The sequence below is a fragment of the Schistocerca nitens genome, chromosome 3 (genome assembly GCF_023898315.1).
Source record: "Schistocerca nitens isolate TAMUIC-IGC-003100 chromosome 3, iqSchNite1.1, whole genome shotgun sequence".
Lineage (NCBI taxonomy): Eukaryota > Metazoa > Arthropoda > Insecta > Orthoptera > Acrididae > Schistocerca > Schistocerca nitens.
Window position 1 is genome coordinate 660056019 of NC_064616.1, and position 15220 is coordinate 660071238.

The following is a 15220-nucleotide window of genomic DNA, read 5'->3' on the forward strand; positions in this document are numbered from 1 at the left end:
GCGGTTCCGGACTGAAGTGCCTAGAACCGCTCGTCCACACCGGCCGGCAAAGTACTAATCGGAGTTACAAGAAACACGTGAATAGTATTGGGCAAAGAAAAGAATTTAACTGTTTCAAAACATTCAAAGAGCACGCAAATATATTGATATGCTTAGAGAAAGAGTAGCCAGGCTACGTCCCCAAATCCCAGGTAAAAAATCTAAATAAATGTCAGATCTGTGAAATTTATATAAGTGAAACATTCTAAAAATTGATAGAAATTCTCATTTCGAAAATTAGGTAAAACTATTCAAGAGAATGGCCTAGGATATGTTATGAAATTCGTCGCCACAAAATGGAAACAAACTTAAGACTTGCCAAAGATGCCAGATGATGACGAAATAAGTAGAAACTATTTGAAGCAAAATAATTTTTTTTGTGGAATATATAAAATGACTTGAAAAAGACATGCACAGAATAAAATTCATCTAAATGTACCCGAAACTAAGATACTATATCACTGTACTCAAACCTGTGATTCTTTAGGAGACTCAAAATTTAAAAAAAAAAAGGGATACATTAAAGATATCCTCAACAGATAACAAAAGATGATTAGGAAAATATTAGGTCTAAATTACGGAGGAAAGGAACAACAAGACTAACACCAAATAAGGAAATTAAAAAATATTTATTCTGGTCTACGAAAAACAAACCGAAATTCAATGCCACATTTTCAAAAAATAGAACTAGCCATATAAGGTGGATAAGTTGTGAAGTTTTTCAAAACTGACAGTAAAGGGAAAAGTGAGACAGTCGGGAAATGCCAGACAAAAGTAGGGACGGAAGTATAACATTGGGAAAGACTTTGACAGATAGTTCGTGAGTGAAAACTTCACCAAGCATAAAATCGCTATAAAGATCGGAACGAATTGTTCTGATGGCAGGAAAAGAGCCCGTTCTTACACAATGGAAGAATTCGGCCACAATGGAAGGCAAAATAAAAATTATAAATGCCGATTATTATCTTGGGTAACAGAAGAAATATTGAATTTAATTGATGAAAGGAGAAAATATAAAGACGCAGTAAATGAAGCAGGCAAAAGGGAATACAAGCGTCTCAAAAATGAGATCGACAGGAAGTGCAAAATGGCTAAGCAGGGATGGCTAGAGGACAAATGTAAGGATGTAGAGGGTTATCTCACTAGGGGTAAGATAGATACTGCCTACAGGAAAATTAAAGAGACCTTTGGAGAAAAGAGAGCCACTTGTATGAATATCAAGAGCTCAGATGGAAACCCAGTTCTAAGCAAAGAAGGGAAAGCAGAAAGGTGGAAGGAGTATGTAGAGAGTCTATACAAGGGCGATGTACTTGAGGACAATATTATGGAAATGGAAGGCGATGTAGATGAAGATGAAATGGGAGATATGATACTGCGTGAAGAGTTTGACAGAGCACTGAAAGACCTGAGTCGAAACAAGGCCCCGGGAGTAGACAACATTCCATTGGCACTACTGACGGCCTTGGGAGAGCCAGTCTGATGAGCAAGATGTATGAGACAGGCGAAATACCCTCAGACTTCAAGAAGAATATAATAATTCCAATCCCAAAGAAAGCAGGTGTTGACAGATGTGAAAGTTACCGAACTATCAGTTTAATAAGTCACAGCTGCAAAATACTAACGCGAATTCTTTACAGACGAACGGAAAAACCGGTAGAAGCCGACCTCGGTGAAGATCAGTTTGGATTCCGCAGAAATGTTGAAACACGTGAGGGAATGCTGACCCTACGACTTATCTTAGAAAATAGATTAAGGAAAGGCAAAGCTAAATTTCTAGCATTTGTAGACTTAGAGAAAGCTTTTGACAATGTTGACTGGAATACTCTCTTTCAAATTCTAAAGGTGGCAGGGGTAAAATACAGAGAGCGAAAGGCTATTTACAATTTGTACAGAAACCAGATGGCAGTTATAAGAGTCGAGGGGCATGAAAGGGAAGCAGTGGTTGGGAAGGGAGTGAGACACGGTTGTAGCCTCTCCGCGATGTTATTCAATCTGTATATTGAGCAAGCAGTAAAGGGAACAAAAGAAAAATTCGGAGTAGGTATTAAAATCCAGGGAGAAGAAATAAAAACTTTGAGGTTCGCCGATGACATTGTAATTCTGTCAGAGACAGCAAAGGACGTGGAAGAGCAGTTGAACGGAATGGACAGTGTCTTTAAAGGAGGTTATAAGATGAACATCAACAAAAGCAAAACGAGGATAATGGAATGTAGTCGAATTAAATCGGATGATGCTGAGGGAATTAGATTAGGAAATTAGGCGCTTAAAGTAGTAAAGGAGTTTTGCTATTTGGGGAGCAAAATAACTGATGATGGTCGAAGTAGAGAGGACATAAAATGTAGACTGGCAATGGCAAGGAAAGCGTTTCTGAAGAAGAGAAATTTGTTAACCTCGAGTATAGATTTAAGTGTCAGGAAGTCGTTTCTGAAAGTATTTGTATTGAGTGTAGTGAAACATGGACGATAAATAGTTTGGACAAGAAGAGAATAGAAGCATTCGAAATGTGGTGCTACAGAAGAATGCTGACGATTAGATGGGTAGATCACATAACTAATGAGGAGCTATTGAATAGAATTGGGGAAAAGAGGAGTTTGTGGCACAACTTGACAAGAAGAAGGGACCGGTTGGTAGGACATGTTCTGAGGCATAAACGGATCACAAATTTAGCATTGGAGGTCAGCGTGGAGGCTAAAAATCGTAGAGGGAGACCAAGAGATGAATACACTAAGCAGATTCAGAAAGATGTAGGTTGCAGTATGTACTGGGAGATGAAGAAGCTTGCACAGGATAGAGTAGCATGGAGAGCTGCATCAAACCAGTCTCAGGACTGAAGGCAACTACAACATTATTATAAAACATCAAATAGACCGGTAGATCTAATACGTCTTTCTTCTCCTTTTTCCTGGCGTTATTCCATGTCTTCACGGGGTCAGCTTGTTAATCTGGATTTGGCTATGTCGGTGGCAAGGAGGGGCACGATATCCTTCCTCTCTTCGTCGTCGTCCCACCCAACCTCACCACCGCGTACTCCATCTTTCTGCTTCTAGTGTTGTCCCATGTCAGAATATAAGAACATGTTCGTGTAACTGAGGTGGGATGCGAGTATCAGCCTGATATTCACCTATTCGGATGTGGGAAACCGGCTAGAAACCACATCTACTAGTAACCATCATAGGTACTACAGTAATTACTAGTGTACAACCGATATTGTATTTGCCAGAAAATCAATTCAGCATTTTACCTATTCGGAATATTTCCTTTCTAAATTACACACTAGTTGCTACAGTATTGCAGAGCATAGATAAATTGATGGATGCAGAAAAGGGGGAAATTGCTGTCAAACGAATGTTAAGACATGTCCAGGAATATCACCATGGGCGAAAGCAGAACACAACTAACATCGGTGTAGCCACCACTAGTATAATCGCAATAATAGAAGTCATTTGTGCAGTTTCTCTTTTCCTAAGAATTAAAATAACGAAATCAGACTTAAAGCTCTAGAATGGAACAGTGGCACTCGACGTTAATCCTCCGAGGGATCCGAACTGGGGCCAGAGCGGCTGCACAAGTATCTAAAGTGGCGTGCTAACCCGCGCCGCTTTTCGAGTGGGTTAAGTCGTGCTAATAAGTGAATAATAATAATAATAATAATAATCCCCGTGGAGGCCCGGGAAAAGAATAGGCCTCCGGTATGTTCTGCCAGTCGTAAAAGGCGACGAACAGAACAAACCACTAATTGGGCTAACCCCCCTTTTAGTGTGATTAGTTGGTTCAGGACGGAACTAAAGAAGCCTCGGACAAGCGCCGTCATGGTCGGGGACGACGCTTGAACCCTATGCCCGCCCACAATGGTAACGACACTGCTAGCCAACTGGAAAATGATTTAAATCCAAATAGAGGTGTTTTGCAGGATATGCTTCCTGCAACCACCCTAGAAGGAAAACAAAGACAGAGGATGAGATGGTCAGATGAAGTTAATCGACACCTCATGTTCTGTTATTACCAAGCAACAAACCTAGGAACCAACACAACTGGATACAGATCACAAGTATACACAACATTTATTACCAGATACCCAGAATTAAAATTTTTAACAGAACAACGACTAGCTGATCAGATCAGTGTAATAATCAAAAATAACAGGATACCCCAGTCAGAATTAGAAGACATCAAACAACAAGTACAACAAATACTGGAACAAAATAATGTGCAATCAGAAGAAGAAGAAAACACAGTAATGGACTCAAACATCGCAGAGCAAACAAACAAAGAACAACACGCACCAATTAAACAATCAGAGGAAAACGAAATCTTAAAACAGCCACCAGAACAAGCACAAATAGATCACGAAGTGACACACATGTTAGATATATAAGAAAAATTTCAGCTAACATATATAGAATACAAAGACACAAATACAGACATTAGACCATTCTTGCATAGACCACCAAATAACCCACAAGTCGAAACAACAACAAAAACTATCAACACAATCATACACAACAAAATAAATGAAAACACAACTATGGAAGAGTTACAACTACTGGTTTATATAGGAGCACTCACTACACTAAATGTACACACTAGGCAGAGATCAGAACCAAGCAACACACAGAAGAAACCCACAAAACCAGCATGGCAACACAGGCTACAGATCAAAATAGAAAAATTGAGAAAAGACATCGGACAGCTAACACAATTTATAAGAAATGAAATCTCGGAAAAAAAACGAAAAGGGTTAGGTAAAATCTCACAACAAGAAGCGACAGAGCAATTAGACAAAAAGAAGCAGAAATTACAAGCATTAGCCAAACGACTCAGAAGATACAAAAAAAGTGAAAATAGAAGGAAACAAAACCAAACATTCAACACAAACCAAAAGAAATTTTACCAGACAATAGATAACACACACATTAAAATAAACAATCCACCAAACATAACAGACATGGAACACTTCTGGAGCAACATATGGTCAAACCCGGTACAACATAACAGGCATGCACGGTGGATACAAGCAGAAACAGACACATACAAGATGATACCACAAATGCCTGAAGTGATAATTTTGCAACATGAAGTCACCCAAGCAATTAATTCTACTCACAATTGGAAAGCCCCTGGAAATGATAAAATAGCAAATTTCTGGTTAAAGAAGTTCACCTCAACACATTCACATCTAACTAAATTATTTAACAGTTACATCGCAGACCCATACACATTCCCTGATACACTTACACATGGAATAACTTATCTGAAACCTAAAGATCAAGCAGACACAGCGAACCCAGCTAAATATCGCCCCATAACATGCCTACCAACAATATACAAAATATTAACTTCAGTCATTAAACAGAAATTAATGACACATACAACACAGAACAAAATTATAAATGAAGAACAAAAAGGCTGTTGCAAAGGAGCACGAGGATGTAAAGAGCAACTGATAATAGATGCAGAGGTGACATATCAAGCTAAAACTAAACAAAGGTCGTTACACTACGCATACATTGATTACCAAAAAGCTTTTGATAGTGTACCCCACTCATGGTTACTACAAATATTGGAAATATACAAAGTAGATCCTAAATTGATACAGTTCCTAAACATAGTAATGAAAAATTGGAAAACCACACTTAATATCCAAACAAATTCAAATAATATCACATCACAGCCAATACAGATTAAGCGTGGAATATACCAAGGAGACTCATTAAGTCCTTTCTGGTTCTGCCTTGCTCTGAACCCACTATCCAACATGCTAAATAATACAAATTATGGATACAATATTACTGGAACATACCCACACAAATTCACACCTTTGCTATACATGGATGATCTAAAACTACTGGCAGCAACAATTCAACAACTCAACCAATTACTAAAGATAACAGAAGTATTCAGCAATGATATAAGTATGGCTTTTGGAACAGACAAATGTAAGAAAAGTAGCATAGTCAAGGGAAAACACACTAAACAAGAAGCTTACATATTGGATAACCACAGCGACTGCATAGAAGCGATGGAAAAAACGGATGCCTATAAATATCTAGGATACAGACAAAAAATAGGAATAGATAATACAAATATTAAAGAAGAACTAAAAGAAAAATATAGACAAAGACTAACAAAAATACTGAAAACAGAATTGACAGCAAGAAACAAGATAAAAGCTATAAATACTTATGCCATACCAATATTGACCTACTCATTTGGAGTAGTGAAATGGAGTAACACAGACCTAGAAGCACTCAATACACTTACACGATCACAATGCCAAAAATATAGAATACATCACATACATTCAGCAACAGAAAGATTCACATTAAGCAGAAAGGAAGGAGGAAGGGGATTTTTCGACATAAAAAACCTACACTATGGACAGGTAGAAAATTTAAGAAAATTCTTTCTAGAACGAGCAGAAACTAGCAAAATACACAGGGCAATCACTCATATAAATACATCGGCTACACCACTGCAATTTCATAACCACTTCTACAACCCTTTAGATCACATAACATCAACAGATACGAAGAAAGTAAATTGGAAAAAGAAAACACTTCATGGCAAGCACCCGTATCATCTAACACAGCCACACATCGATCAAGACGCATCCAACACATGGCTAAGAAAAGGCAATATATACAGTGAGACAGAAGGATTCATGATTGCAATACAGGATCAAACAATAAACACCAGGTATTACAGCAAGCATATTATTAAAGATCCCAATACCACAACAGATAAATGCAGACTTTGTAAACAACAAATGGAAACAGTAGATCACATCACAAGCGGATGTACAATACTAGCAAATACAGAATACCCCAGAAGACATGACAATGTCGCAAAAATAATACATCAACAGCTTGCCTTACAACATAAACTTTTAAAACAACAAGTTCCTACATACAAGTATGCACCACAAAATGTACTGGAGAATGATGAATACAAATTATACTGGAACAGAACCATTATAACAGATAAAACAACGCTACATAACAAACCTGACATCATACTCACCAATAAAAAGAAGAAATTAACACAACTAATCGAAATATCCATACCCAATACAACAAATATACAAAAGAAAACAGGAGAAAAAATTGAAAAATACATCCAACTGGCTGAGGAAGTCAAAGACATGTGGCATCAGGATAAAGTTGACATCATACCAATTATACTATCAACTACAGGAGTCATACCACACAATATCCACCAGTACATCAATGCAATACAGCTACATCCAAACATATATATATACAACTACAGCAATCCGTAATTATTGATACATGTTCAATTACCCGAAAGTTCCTAAATGCAATATAACACATACCGTACAGTTAATAGGAAGTGACGCTTGATCAAGGTCCGCGTCACTTTCCATTCTTAACCAGACTTAACGTCTGAGAAAGTACAGATAATAATAATAATAATAATAATATATGCTTTTCTGAAATAGGTTCAGCCGATTTCACAGGCGTATACCTTCCACAAGTATGAAAACAGAAAATTGGGAAGAATTTTTACTTTTACATTGTAACTCCAGGTTTGTCTTGCCGCCATTTGTAACTCGCCTATTCATGTGGTTGCCTGTCAGAGCCTTCCTCGTGTAGCGGTGTGTGATGCTGGAAAATAATCGATAATGAATTCGATTTCATCACTGACGTCTGAACATCGCTGGTCGATAGCAATCGACCCGAAAAACATCGGTGTTAAACGACGTATTCATGGAATGATGCAAAAAGCAATATACAAATAATTTTAATGTCGTATGTATTGATGAATAAATACAGGAATAATTAACATTACCTTTCCCACAATTGCTAGTCTATAATATTTTAGTAAGGAGTTTCCCCTTCAGTCTATTGCGTTTTTGACGCAGAGCATATCCTGATTTTAACAGGCTTTCGGAAGTCAGCGATATGACTATACAGAGTTGTCACAACAAGTCTGGAACGCTTGTAAGTGCGTTGCATTTCAGGTTGTGCTGAGAAGAAATAATTGTTATAAAAAGACTCTATATGTAGCGCCGTGTCCGAGCTATTTAGCATTGAAGCCAGCCAATCAGATCGTCGCGCACGCGAAATCAAACAGCCTGCCAGAGGCGGTATCGCCAAAAGTGTTCTTTGTTTAGTTTCCTCAGACCGAAGAAACGGAGCTTTTGTTCACATAGCTGAAATGCATCAGTTTCGAAAAAGGCACATTTGAACTGGTAATGAACATTTCAAGAAGCGGTAACTCACGTGTCCACAGATGTTGGGGCGGGGTGGGGTCGGTCGTCTTCGTTCTCTCTCTGAAGTACCGAAAGTCCACCTACCTCGATATTCCTTCCTTCTGACGTCCCTTCCCTCTGTAGAAGCAGATACGTGCTAGGCACTGTAAAGCAGCGTTCATGAAACCACTACCTAATTACTACCACACAGAACGCCGCGTAACTCGAGTTGAAAGTCAGTTCCTGAAAGTTCACATTTAAAAAATCGGGCGTTCAGAGGATGCAGTCTACTTGCAGAAAGCATTTAAAATTTAGATTGAATTTGCTTTTTATTCATATGGAAACACATGAAATGGCTATCAAGTCCGTGTTTAACATGGTAAACTTTATCCTTCAAAATTCACTGTCCGTACAACACATTTTCACTCTAAAGGCAGCGAGAATTTTTGCAAGTCCCACCCGAATAATTTTCACGATCTAACAGCCATAGACCCACCACTCTACGCGAGTTAAACATTCGGTCGTTTCAGTGGTCTTCTTAGTAAGAAGTGCTAGCCAAAGTATTCCGTACAGAGCACGAAATATGCCACGCGGAATTGTTACTACGACCATAAAGTTCACGCGCTCATAAATCTCCAACTATTTAATTTAGAAACACCAAACTTTCATTAAAATGTTCGCAACTCCAGTCGCTTCAGTCACGACACGTTCTAGCCGAAATGAACTCACTAGTTCTTCATCTTACAGACTATTTTTACGGAGCTGTCTAACATGGCGTTATCCCTAGGGTGGTCAGCAAGCGACTCTCTCGAGTTCCTCTGTTCTCTAGCCACCTCACTATATTCGCACGGAAACAGCTTCATTCTGATTGACTGTTGATCTAAACGACCAATAACAACGTTCCTTCCAGACCATTCTCGCAGCAAAACTTGCCTTATCCAATCACTAATCTGATAGTAATTAATGTCATAAAATGGCGCTGAGCACTATGGGACTTAACATCTGAGGCCATCAGTCCCCTAGAACTTAGAACTACTTAAACCTAAGGGCATTACACACATCCATACCCAAGGCAGGATTCGAATCTGCGACCGTAGCAGTCGCGCGGTTTCGGGCTTAAGAGCCTAGAACCGCTCGGCCACACCTGCCGGCATGTCATAAAACTTCAATTTCTAGTATAATGTTTAATCAAAATAAGCTAAGTTCAAAATATTCTCCAAACTGATAAATTAACTTATTCCGCCTCTAACTTGCATTCTGGCTGCTTTTATACAAAAGATAGCTCACACCGACGTACGTGGCTTCACCAAAAATTTCCCACGGTTCGTTTGTACAAGGTCTCACATAATATGAAATATTAAGTTTTAACGTATGTCCCACATACACTCTCTCATTCTCATGCACTCACGCAGCAAAATTATAAGCAAATAGTAATTTTGAGCGATTTTTGTATTACGTAATATAAAGTAACTAATGGTTTGAGAAGAAAATTCTAATTCATTGATCTTAGGCACTGATAATTTTGTAATGGCTTCAAATGATAATGAAACCCAATTTGTTATTGTTCGTAACTGGGTTTTAAAACATAAGCTATAAGCTATAATAAATAAAAATCTGAAGTTCTGACAGCATAATTCCATTAATAACAAAAGGCTGTGTACCAAATTTGAACAAATTCAAATAATAACTAATATTGATTATTTAGATTCGTAGAGGGTAGGAATTTTCGTACCGACTGGATGTTCCTCTATGCAGTTCTCACAGCAGGCAGCGTCAGCTGCACTGTGAGCAAAGCGAAAGAAAAACGTAGCCATCCTGCAGCCACCTTACCCAACGGCTGCGTGCCTTACTGCAACGAATGTCATCTCGTAATAACTTGCTACGTTACAAAGTCTGTGCATTGCCGCATGACTGGCTAACTTCAGTGATAAATAACTTGGAAACGGAGAAACGTATCGAATTTTTTCTTAACAATTGTTTCTCAGCACAACCTCCCCTACAACACTCTTACAAGCTTTTTAGACTTCCTCACCACCCTGCATAGAACAAAAATATAAGGGCAATTTTTATAGGTTTGGATGGTTAGTGCAGATGATATGATTCCATAGTTCGAATGGGTGTTGTTTAATATCAAGAAGGCGACCTTTCAGATAATAATAGAACTGTTTTGGTAGGTCTGCTTCTGTTACAGTTTTCAAATTATTCATTTCTTGTGCTATTTTGTACGTTCAAACCATAACACAGATAATCAGAACACACAAATCCACAATTATTTCTAATCATAAAACATCAGAGGAAATCACAGCCAATAAGCTAAAACAAAAATTAAAACACAACAATGCCACAGTAACAAGAGCAGACAAAGGGAATATTGCTGTAATTATGGATGAAAAAGAATACATAGAGAAAACACTACATTTTCTCAAAGACAACAATATCACAAAACTGATCAGTGATCCAACAGCAAGATACCAGAAAAACATTCAACAGACACAGAAAAACATCAAAAATACATTCGCAAAAGGTCAGATAAAGAGGATGACACAGAAAAATCCAAAAGCACCCTCCCTAAATTCCCTACCAAAGGTTCACAAGGATAATATCCCATTAAGGCCCGTCATTAACTTCTGAAATGCTCCATCCTACCACCTAGCCCAACAGACACACATACTACTAAAAAAATCATACACTTTTGATAACAACAGAAACTTGGAAAACTCAAAGGAGTTAATCTTCAGAATCAATAACATACACATACCAGATACAGCAACCCTCATATCATTCGACGTCGCATCAATGTACACTTGTATTTCAATAAGTGAAACAATCAACATCAACACACAAAGATTGAAACAATAAGGAAACACACCAGACACACACATCTAAGAAATAACAACGATACTCAAGATCACAAGAACATGATCTACAGACACGTAATAAAACAAAAAAACTACAATGTTATATACTGGTACCGTTATGTCGATGGCATAATATGCCTGATTGATGCACCACATACACACATAGAACAGCTACACAATGAAATAAACAATTTACACCCAAAAATTAATTTCTCTTTAGAAACAGAAACACTACATTTTCTGGATCTCACCATACATGAAACAAACAACACACACAACTTCACAATATGCAGGAAACCGACAACCACAAGCACCACCATTTACAACCTATCGCACCGTCCATTGACACATAAGCAAGCAAACTTCAGATTCTTGCTCCAGAGAGTAAACAGAACACCCATGAACTAACAGAACTACACACAAGAACTAAACACAATAAAACAAATAGCAGTAGAAAATGGTTATGATACCCATATGGTAGACAAGTTCAATCAAAAACTATGTAAAGAGTACAAAAATGAACATACCACACACACACAAATCCTCACCCAAAACAAAACATAAACAATGACCCCACACAAGATACAACAGAGCAACAACACACACACAAAACGAAATGGCACATACTCACCTACAATAACAAGATTGTTCACAGAATAGGCAACATATTAAAGAAACAGGGACTCCAAATAGGATACAGGACAGAGAACACAACACAGAAAAAGATCAGAACACAAGGATAACCCATGGATAAATTTAACAGATCAGGAATGTATGAACTCACATGCAACACTTGCCAATCAGTGTAGATAGGACAAGCATGTAGAAACTTCACAACCATATATTCAGAACATCTCAGAGCTTTAAAAAACAACAGCTCCCATAGCCTATTTGCTGACCACCTAGTAGCCCACAATCACCACCCAACCACAATAGAAACAGACTTAAGAATACTAAAACCCAGCCACAGCCTATACAGAAAACTGACTATTGAGGAGACCTTCCACATTCAGAAACTCTGCAAGGGCACACTATTTAACACATTAAAGAAACTTTACAAAAAAGACAACACAAACAGATAAAGTCTACACACACACACACACACACACACATTACGACACCTCACCATGATGCGGAGAAAAAAAGGGCTTGCCACACGAAAAACGTAAGTAAAAACGGATATAGGCGCGAAATATCGCGCCAAACTAAGATACATTCTAGATGATAGGATAATTCCCAGCAAAATTTATCATCAACATCGTTTGGTTGCAGATGACAAGCTACCTGTAGTAAATAATATACAAGTGATCTGCAAAAATCATGCACACCAAGTGTAAAGGTATTAATTAAAAAACTATTGTTTGAACGAAACATCCGCATAATTTTTAATAATTCAATAAAAATGTTCTCATTACAGAATAAATAAAACGGAAACCCACTGATTATGGCACAGTGGCACTGAAACAAGTTAGGGTACTCAGAAAAAAACGGTGTCATTCATATCTGGCAGACTTCAGATCGTATAAAAAAATAAAGCTAATGTTTTGTAAATATCGATGATCTAGGCCGCGCGGGGTATCCGAGCGATCTGAGGCGTACTTTCAAGGTCCGAGCGGCCTCGCCCGTCGGAGGTTCGAGTCCTCCCTCGGGCATGTGTGTGTGTCATCCTTAGCGTAAGTTAGTTTAAGTTAGATTAAGTAGTGTGTAAGCTTACGGACCGATGACCTCAGCATTTTGGTCCCATAAGACCTTACCACAAATTAGAAAATGAAAATCGATGATCTAGCATCCACTATCACGTGCTGCTATATCCCAAGCGCTCTCGTTAGTTGCCCAATGTGTTTGGAATCGCGATGGTAGCAGCAGAACATAAAAAGGCGTTTTACGCTCTCCTTTTCTACAGGCGGAATTCTCGGACGTGATTTTTATCGAGAGTACGGCGTTGCACCTCCTACAGTTCAAAGCTGTCTACGACACCATCGACGGGTTTCAAGACGCTGGCTGTTTGCAAAAATCCACTGATCGCCCCCGTGTGCTCGTTCAAGTCGTAGAGCACATTAAGCAGAGGTTTCCTAGTGGTCCACAGGAGCCTACACTTGAATGTAAGCCATTCCTCATCAGTCTGTCTAGTGTCTTTCGCGGTCACAGTTCCGTTTCGAACTACACAGAATTCGGATGCTACAGACCCTTCATGACTGTGATAAACAACAATGTTTAGAGTTTTGTGTAAGTATGGAAGGTAACAATTTCCTTTCTCGTTTACTGGTCAGTGATAAGACTATGCACCATTTAAATGGAAAATTAATACACCACAGCGTATGGACACGGGGAAAACATACCATAGCCGGTTATGACAGAGACGCTCCAAAGTTTTATGTGTTTGGTGCAGTTTTCCGATAAAAGACTCACAGCTTTGTCGCCGAAAAGACGGTTACAGGAATCACGTACCTGCATTTTCCATTCATCTGCAGGATGGAACTCTGCTGCACTGGCACTTGCATTTGAGTGTATGACTTAGCAATGAGCAACCTCAACGATCAGTCAGCTGTGAGGGATGTACGGCTGCCACATTCCTCCATTGTCCTGCAATGTCGCCAAATCACACCAATATTTTTAAAGATTCATTCTGTCCGTCTATTTGCCGTGTGGCAACAGCAGTGAAAAGCTGTATTTCCAAACATGCTCGAAAAACTGCTGGTCGAATTTGACTATCCCGTGGTTGTGTGTGCATGCATTAAAAGATATGTACTTGTAAAATCGGATGTTTGTTTCGAAAATGAAAACTCTGTAGCCCTAAATGTAAGTTAATATTTTCTCCACTTTGTGTCTTCGTAGATGTAGAAGACATTGTCTTGCGATATGGGATGAAGCTTTTTGAAGTATCAGCGAGGGTAAAAGACGTAGCAGATAGGAGGGACCAGAACTGAGTTATTCTGTCGTAGGCAGACGGCTACCTGATCGCCGCGCAAGACGTCTGCTGCTCCAGGACGAGCAAACCGTAGACAGTCCGAAAATAGTCATTAGGGCTGTCGACGTGACAATGGATAGAGAAGTGAGTTCCCGGCGTTTGCTAAGAACGCTGGCTGTCAAACTGCTGTTCCATGCACGGGCTCCCGCTAGTCTGTTCCGCGGGAAGTAGCGCTCTGGTCACAAACCATTTAAACGCTTTTTGAAGCTTGTGATCCAAATGCAACGTGAGGCAGAAGTCTTGGGATAGTTAATGAAATCTGTCGGCCAAACCGAGACCTTTACCTGGTGCGCTTATAACGGCCCTCTATATCTGCCTGGAATATGGTGATGGTTTATTGTAGATTCATTATTATCATCTGAAAATTCTACACCGTTTGTGTCGTGATGTGGATTTGAAATATTAAATGATTTATTGTGTTATTATTACGCTCGCTTATTCTGAAGTCGAAACTGAATTTAACTACTACAGCTTTACTGCAAAATGACATAAAAGTAATCTATTCTCGTATTTTCACAGTACCTAACGTGTTCCTAACAAACAATGGCAGCATCATCTTACAGTGGTCTATTTGTAACGCCTGTTATGGTAAAACTGTCGCAATTTCGAAGACACATGACACACTCAACCCACGGCCGTTAATCTGAGCCTTTCATTTCTTACCTGGTTTTCAATCCTTTATTGAATGCGCAATTTTTTGGAATCACAGCATACAGAACCCAGTACGCACAGTTAGAAAATCCATCTGCGATTTTTAATTTTACTCGAAATATGATTTGAACTAAGCACTGAAAAGAAAAAGTGTTTTGTGGAATCTCAATAATTTCTTTTTCAACTGAGCTTTTAGCAAGCAGAAACAATACACACAATGCCTGTAATGAAGGTCCTGATTGTACGTCTAACTGAGTCATAAGTTATATGTAACCTTAAACATGCAGTGATCGCAGTTCATGCCCGAAGGCCCTAAAAGTTACAAGTTAGTAACGATGACTTTAATGGATGTTGTTGTTTTACCAGTCCACCTAATACACTGAAGCTATGAAGTAGCACATATAATTGTGGCTTCGGTGTTACAAACAGTTTTGTATGCTTCCCAACGAATTTAACCCCAAAAAAACTCTGTATACAGTAAATAACAGGATC